The 8,902-nt window shown below is 45.9% G+C and overlaps 1 protein-coding gene across 1 annotated transcript in view; it reads left to right on the forward strand.

Annotated features, from left to right (window-relative positions):
* The window catches only part of LOC147612146 (intraflagellar transport protein 172-like), a 262,153-nt gene that overhangs the window by 116,291 nt on the left and 136,960 nt on the right, over positions 1-8,902 (forward strand). The window lies entirely within an intron of this gene.

Consider the following 8,902-nt stretch of genomic DNA (forward strand, 5'->3'; position numbering starts at 1 on the left):
ATACGATTGTCTTAGGTCTAGGGTCAAACCATCTTAATGTTTGAACACCTGGCTGTGTGTGTGTTGACCTCTAGGACATAGCTTTTACCCCTTGTCGAAAGGATGTAAGAACACATTTTAGTTCAGGAGCGAAGATCAAAAGAAACTTTATTTTAAAAAAAAAAAGCCTACAATAAATGGCAATACAAGTCTACGATGTGCTTTAATGTTGGCCTATCGCCTTATTGATACTTGGTAGGCGAGGAGTATTCTACTCCAGACCGATGCCTTGGTTGGTAGGGGGTAGCCTTGCCTAAAGTGAGCTAATAGATTCCTGGATAATGCCTTGTGTTAAACATGGTACCAGGATCGATGTTAGTTTTGCCTTAGGAAGGTCGCCATTGTGTATAAAAATTGTCATGTGCGTGAAGAAATAAAGGCAAAAGGCTCCTGTAACTCTAATGTTTCTTGTGTCCCTAGGCTCGTGGTATAAACTTGTTCTTAGAGTAGACACAGTGTGGTCATCTGTTTATTTATTAAGCTTGGTTATTTTCCTTGACTTAGGCCAGTTATAAACCTTGATTAACCTTTGACACCTTGCTAACTCTTGATTTACTTTCAATAATTTTAAACTCCTGTTAATTTGCTACACTAGCTCATTCATGTGACCCTTAAACTAAGTTCTCATAGCAACATCCATTGTGGTCTAACATGCTTGAATTTATACACTTTATATCTTTTGAATTCCAGCATACTTTCACTCTTTTCCCTGTTTTGCAGACGGTCAACCACAACAACCCTATCGAGCTTACCCTACCATAGCTTCCGAGGACGGAATCTACATCAGGAAGGGGGGCATGTTAATCCATGGCGGACATTGAGACGTACTATATTTTACGTCATTAATTTAAATATTCTGAGTCATGGGCCGGGCTTGTCGGCACCATATGTTAAGGATAAAGGGATTGGGTGATCGCCGATGAGAGGCGCACCTTGGATATCAGTAGGATAAGGGTTAGGGTCGGTCGGCCATGTATGGGCGCTCAAGTGTGAACGGCCAAGTCACCTATAAGAGTCAAATGTAACCCTAAAATCCTTATTCTCATGTGTTGTGAATACAAGAGTGCTCTTGCCTTATCTCCTTGGTTTCCTTCTCCTGCGTGTGTGTGAGAGAGAGAGAGAGAGAGAGTGAGAGAGTGATTGAGCGCATTGTGTAGCGGCACGGCGGCGGCGGCGGCGGCGAGGCGTAGAGCGGCGACGGCGGCTCCTCCTTCACGGCTGCGACGCGGGAATCCTTCAAGGCGGCAGTTGAGCGGTGAGTGACACACCCTTTGGCATTCTGTTTGAGCTTCCTTCCCTGGTTGTATGCTTGCAGCCATCCGTGGCTCGCATACGGTGTCTGGCAAGTCCCCAGCTACGACCTATGCGGCAAAAGCGCACAGAAATCAACACAAACTCTTCAAGAAAGGAAAGGTGGCTGTGATAGCACCTACAAAACTACTTGTGTTGATCTTCCTAAAACAAGTAATGAATCACCAGTTGTCCCAAATTCTCCTTGTTACACAATTCCACCCTCAACTGGTGTACCTAAGACACATCCAACTTCACATGAGTCTCATTTGAGCTTAGAATCTAGCATTTCAATGCCTAAATCCTCTCATCTTGCTCAAATTCCTCGACAATTGCTGAAATTTCCACATCTTAAGAAGAACATAGCCAAACCCAAAGATAAGGCATTAGCACTACAATTGAAGCTCTTTGGTAGATCAATGTTTGAATAGAGTGGTTCCTTATGCCTTTAGAGGATTATGTTCTTTTTGAGATAATTTCCACCACCAGCGCAAGGGTAAGTTCAGTGACTCCACAATAAGATCGACAAGCCAGGGCACTTTTCTCCCACTGGGTTTTTCCCCTCGGCTATATTCGGTGTTTGGCACCAATGGCAAATTTTATTCTTTTCTTTTCTTTTCTTGTTTGTTAATAAAAATTTTGCAGAGATCTTCGCTAAAACAAGAGCATCAAACACGCCCCAATAGTCCACCTATCGTGCACACAAATTAGGCAGGGGGGAGACATGCTACGCCTACAAAGATCAAGGAGGAGCAATCTGCACAAAATCAGCAATGCATCAATGCAAACGAACAACATCAACAGGGCACTATAACAGGTGTATTCAAATCTTAATCTTTATTTCTTTATGTGCTCTTATCTTTCGAATATATGGTTTGCATGTTCACACAATGTTGGCTGGTTTAAGTTTTTGATTAGTTGTTAAAATATGGTGAGTGAATTCTAGAGTCTTAGAAGACTTAGTAAAAGATATTTCTATCTAAAGACAGTGTGGGATATATACCAAGGGAGTATGCCAAGTTCTTATGCTTTCAAGGTATATTAGTTATCCCTAATGGTAGCTACCTCTTAGTATGAGCTAGGTGATAGGAGTAATAATAATTTATAAAAAAATTATACCCTAAAAAAAAATGTACAAAGTAAATTGAGACATGACGTGTCTACAGCCATGAGAAATGCTTGGTAGGATCTGGGGTTGTCTTAGCACCTTGGGGCCGATGCCTTGGTTTCTATGGGGTGAACACTGATGTCTAAAAGCTTCAGAAAAAGACCTTTGAGGAATCTATCGCCTTGATGGATGTTGGTAGGACTCTGGGGTACACTATGGGCCCTCGAGACCGATGCCCTCATCTTCATGGGGTACTCCTTAGGTCATAAAAGAAAGAAAAAGGGTCTGTCGCCCTTGAGATACTTAGCGGTCTTTAGATTCTCTTGGCAGAGGTCTCTTGGCCATTGCTTGGGTCTCTTTAGGATGGAACCTTAATCTTTATCACCTTCTACACACACATCAAAGAAAAAAAAATATTTAAAAAAAAAAGAAAAAAATAAAAAAAGAGAGTTCCAATCACCTTTGCTCATATTTAGGAGTAGGTTTGCCACTTAGGAATAACTTACATACTTGTAGGACATTGAGACTGCGGTCATAACCGGCGGTGTACAAAGCACACTTGCCTTTGCATAGCACTATCAACCACTTAAGTCTCACTTTGACTAGTCTTTACTCACCTATTTTAGTACTCATTAAAACTTTAATCAGCCTTGCACTTGTATGCTCACGTGTGAAATTATCATTGCTGGTTTTTTCTTTTCTTTTCTTTTCTTCAATAAAAGACTTTACTTGTATCCATTGTTTTTTTGTTGCAGCTCTTGCTACTACCGCGCTCGAGGACGTGCGCAAAATAGAAAGGGGGGAGTGTTGCATGACGAATAAAGATCAATACAAGGATGCAACAAAAAAGACACTTAGGGCTCTTGAAAAGAGTTCAAAGTTGTAGATGAATGTGGGAGAGGGCTTGACAATAATCCCACATGGGAACTTTTGGGAGTTCTAGAATTTTTGTATAAAAGGTGGCCCATTTGAGAGCTAGTGAGGACTCTTGGGTCATTTGGTTGAGAGGCTCATAGAGAGAGCTTGCTCCATAGCTCCTTCTCAAGTGCTCTCCCAAGGCTCTCCATCTCCATTCATGCTTCAATCTTGTACTCTCTATTCTTTACATTTTCAATGATATGAGGTTTTGGTCTACACACTTGCTAATCTAGATTTCTTAATGATGTTTTGATTTGTGAGTTGTAGAGTGCATGTGATGAAGCTAGTGCATGAAATGATGTGTAGTTGAGGCTTGTGTGATAGCTCTTTGCATGTTAGGTTCTTTGCATAAGTTGCATTTTTGTGCTTAAGTGTAGCCTAATCTTGATGCTTTGATTATGTTAGATTGATGTGTTGATTGTGTTAGATTGATTGCTTGAGTGTTGAAGAAGGATTGAGTAGGACTAGAAGTCATTAGTGTGTGGTTAACTCTTCTTCTCCCATTCGGGATAGCCTCTATGCGCTAACCGGGTTGCATTCACGGATTGACAAGTGTGTGGGTTGGAGTGTAGCCTCCGCTATGCTATGATGCCCCAAACAGACACGCTGCGTTGGGCGCACGCAGACCACTTTTGCTCCCAAGTGGCCTCCTACTCTAAGGACATTTGCTCCACCCATGGCATTTGTCCTGAATTTCATGCAGGGATTTTCCAGCCTCGCTCGGGAGTTGATGATGTCCATGACAGACTACACGCAGTGACAATAGGAGCAGGTCACGGCCGCACAACAACAAATGCTTGCCAAGGCCAACCAGCAACAAGCAGACCCATGAAATGCTTCATGAGGCTACTTTCGCTAACCAACACCTCCAAGCGACTTTGGAAGACCCCGAGGCAACCCTCACCCCACCAACCTTGCCACCCTCATCAGTGGGCTCCAACACCAAGTATAGGCCACCCAAGAGGCTAAGCAGCACACCCACCAAGTTCTCACCAAGTTCTCACCCTCGCCCAAACACCCTCAGTGGGCTCCAACACCAAGTATAGGCCACCCAAGAGGCTGAGTAGCACACCCACCAAGAGGCTGAGTAGCACACCCACCAAGTTCTCACCCTCGCCCAAACAGAAGCCCACCAAACTCCAACAAAGAGCTGCTTGCACGAGGATTAAGGCAACCACATCTGCCTCTCCTTCAGCCACCAATACAAGGAAGTGGCTAAGAATAGCATGCGCTAGAAGGACCTGCACACTTGCAAGCCGTTGGAGGCCTATGCCCTTCTCCCTCAACCCACACATTCTTGGCTAGTCCCTAGCGCGGTCGCGAATGCAAAGTCGACGTGTTGATGGATTTAGCAAAATAGAGCTCCCCTACCTCACCACCCCTCCACAAGACCCCACCCAAATCCTCAACCTCCACCACCGCGCCATCCACCTAAACCTCCTTTAGCACGACATTTTTATCGAACAACCCCATATCCCCCCACCCTTTCCTACATCCTCACCAAACTCCCATCTATTTCCTTGTCACCCTCTTCTTCCAAGCCTAGATCTCCTTCTCCAAACCCACTACCCTCTTTGCCCTCCCTGTCCACCCTCTTCTTCCAAGCCTAGATCTCCTTCTCCAAACCGACTCCATCTATTTCCTTGTCACCCTCTTCTTCCAAGCCTGGATCTCCTTCTCCAAACCCACTACCCTCTTTGCCCTCCCTGTCCACCCTCTTTCCGCTAACCTCATCAACTGGGCTAACCTCATCAGGTACAGGCACCCCACCACCCCACCAACATCCTTGACCTCACCATTCCCAATGGTCTATGCCCGTACCCCTACCCTTCCTCCAAACCACCCAAACCACCCAAGCCCTCCATTTCCTCTAGCACCAGGGGGGGTGGGAGACCATTTACTAGGCTTACAAGTCTCTACGCCAATATGAGCTCCCACCCTATACCCCCCAGTGCCTTCTCATCCTCTACCACTAATGCCACCTCCAACTCGAGGTTATTCATGCCATTAGTATCATGCAGTTTGATGATTCCCACGCGGCCTTCCCCCTCTACTTCTCCTCCCATGAAGCTGATAATGCATGCACATTCTTCTACTCGAAGTGCCCCAGCAACAACTCGGACGATGAAGACGACAACAATGACGACAACAACAATGGAGGCGCCAATCCGGGGCATCACCCAACAATCCACCTGCTTCATCATCCCCTCCTCACCAACGTCCACCCCCTCCTCCATCCCAACTAGGCCCTAGATCTCAGCCTCCACCACCCCCACCCCCACCCCCACCATCACCAGGAACCACAACCCTTTCCCTATTTCCCTCACAATCCTTTGCACCCCCTCACATACCCACTTCTCCTCCATTGCCAACACCTCCTTCACCACCTACCCTCTATCTTCATCATCTGGGCCTCCCCATAAACCTTAAAGATATACCCTTGACATTAGCATGGCCCCCCCACCCTTCCTTGACGCCACCCTCGCCACTGTAATCTCTCCATTGACTACTCCTTCCCCCCCACCAACAACAATCACTGTGCCCAACCTCCCTTCCCCCACACCTCTGGAGGAAGGAGAGATTCTTTCGCCACCACCTCTGGAGGAAGGAGAGATTCTCCCGCCACCATCGTAGGAGCATGAAGAGGCGATCCACCCCTCAACTGGCAATCAACATACTTCTCGATCGACAACTCCAGCACGCGTCAATCAACAGGATTACAGGCCGAATGGACATCCGTGTCCTTCGGCCTTATCTAGACGCCAAACAGAATGCCTAGAAGTACCAACACCCACATTGTCAACATGGTGCAGTTACCAGTGGCCCCCCTTCGCTGCTTGCCCCATAACCTTCGAGCTAATGGGCGAGCAGCTTGTTTGGCATTGGTCATTTCTCTTGAAGCCATACATCTAGGAGAAGTACTGCAAGGCACCCTGCCACATGCGGGGCGGATAAACCCCACATACTTGCCTATCAGCAGACGATGGGCTTGGGGCCTATTCTACAAGGAGCAGAAAGCGAGCTCCAAGATACAGTACAACTTTGCATGGTTCGCCCCACCAATGTCCTAGAGCCCATGTACAAAGGCCACCATGATGACCAAGATGCATACGATCAGGTCCCCAACCTAGCAATTATGGCCACAATCTGCTTCTTCAACTTAATTATCACACTTCCGGAGGCCTCCCCGGATCGGAACCACTACTACAAGGGTAGCCAAAGGCCTTACCTTTGATCTCAACAAAGGCCTGACCTTGAAGAAATTGTTTGGCTATTGTGAGTGCATCCAATACATGCCTGCTTGGTGCCTGTAGACTTTCAAAGATACGATGGAGACTACCTTTTGGACTAGCTACAAGGTCTTCCATTGATCTCCCCCATCCCAAGTTGCAGTACGACTTCATCTGCACCTACTCCATCTACTATCACCGAGTCTTCGCTAGCACTAAGGGGCGGATCTGAATTAGGGAGGGGGGTATGTTAACCACACTGTTAACATCATTTTTAAGCGTGGTTACACTTCTTGCAACTCATTTTTATGTAACCGCGCTAAAGCGCTTCATGTAAAAGATATATGGGATGACCAAGCTTATGACATGTAATGTGGGTCATAGGAATAAGTCTAGGTGTACATAGAGCTAGGAAATTAGTTTTGGGCCCCCAATTGTTAAATGGGTGGCCACCAAGGGTGCCACAAGCTTGGACTATCCACCAAGATGCAACCTGGACTGTCCAGGTTTGTGGGCAACTTGGAATCTCCACCAAGATGTAACCTTGGACTGTCCACTGCGCGCAAAGCGTGACTGGTGAGTCAATGGAGGTGCCAAGCATGGATGATCAAGTGGAGACGCACCACCACACAAGGAGGTGTATTGAAGGATCCAACAGCACCGTTTGACACTCCACCACATCTCCAAAGATAGGAGATTCCACCGGAGGCTATGCTGCCACCCAAGGCATCCATTAAGGATAGGAGATGCCACCATCTTGACCTCAGGCATATATGGCCATCGTCCCACCTTAGACGACATCCTTATCCTCAGCATCATCCTCTTACTTTGAAGGACATCATTATGCTCTTCCCTTATACCACGTGTATCTCTGTCATACCACTTGTACCTCTGTGTTAGTCATCAGTCTTTGAGTTGTGTCGTCCTCTTCACTATGACCTCTATTGAGTGTGCACGACATCGTGAGGGACCTGTATCAAGTGTTCTTTGATTAGTGTAAGTGTTATGTTCCTTCCACAGTCTCGTCTCATCCTTTGTGTTGTGTTGTGTTTGCTACGTAGGGTCTTGTGTGTTGCGCTGTGAGCTTATATGATACGTTGTGAGACATACTGTCCAGAGGAAAGCCACCACATAGTGTACCGGGCAACCAGCCTTGCTACAGTAAAAAGTGAACTCATGTATATAAGTGACTTATGAAATATGAAATGAAACAATCATATTATCACAATTGAGTTTGACCTCCTCTCTCTCTCTCTCTCTCTCTCTCTCTCTCTCTCTCTCTCTCACTCACTCACTCTCTTGTGGCTATGGTGTTAAGCTTGTGTTTATTGATGCTTTCTTGAGTTTTACTTCCTCTCTCTCTCTCTCTCTCTCTCTCTCTCTCTCTCTTGTGGCTATGGTGTTAAGCTTGCTTTCTTGAGTTTTACTTCCTCTCTCTCTCTCTCTCTCTCTCTCTCTCTCTCTCTCTCTCTCTTGTGGCTATGGTGTTAAGCTTGCTTTCTTGATTGTGGTTGTGTGCATGTAGGTGATGGTTTGTGTCTTACTTCCTCTTCTCCCTCTCCTTGTCTTCTTCTTGAGATCACTCTTGCACACACCAAGGCATGGAGTAGAGTTTGAGCTCTCCATAGCTCCCTTCCTCTTTTCTCCCTACCTAGCTTGTGGAAGCTCCATTTGAGTGATACAAGTGGAGGTGGAGTGAACCCCTAGCGGCCTCACATAGGGGAGTTAACCCTCGTTAGGGTTGGCTATTTGCTAGTTCTCGAACCGACCCTTGCATGGTCTTCCTTCTCTTCTTCTCTCCCTCTCTTGTGCAAGGTAGCATGTTGATTCGGTTAGTAGCATGATACAATTATCTTCACACGGTTGCATCATTGCTATTATGAACCATGTGTAGATGGTGATTGGACATATTGCGAGATGATGCAGTGGGTATATCCATGGTTCCAACAAGTCCTATGTCCTCTTCGTGATCCATGGTTCCAACAAGTCCTATGTCCTCTTTGTGATCCGAGCCATAGGAGCTCCTTTATTGAGCTTGAGATGCGTTTCTTGACTGATTATGACACATTTTTAGATTTCTTGGTGTAGGGGGGTGATTTTGTTATCGTTGCCAAGGAGGGAAATGCGGAGAGAGTAGACTATTACATTATTTGGTGCACTTTGCCAAAGTTTGTCCTTCAACATGACACAGTGAATGGCTTTAGGAGATGAGGAAATTTTTTGGCTAAGTGGGATAAGGAGGCGGTCCACTATTCACATCTAGTTCACAGTTGAATGGCTTTAGGAGATGAGGAAATTTTTTGGCTAATTTTTGCAT

The sequence above is a fragment of the Cibotium barometz genome, chromosome 46 (genome assembly GCF_041138505.1).
Source record: "Cibotium barometz isolate CiBa-2024 chromosome 46, ASM4113850v1, whole genome shotgun sequence".
Lineage (NCBI taxonomy): Eukaryota > Viridiplantae > Streptophyta > Polypodiopsida > Cyatheales > Cibotiaceae > Cibotium > Cibotium barometz.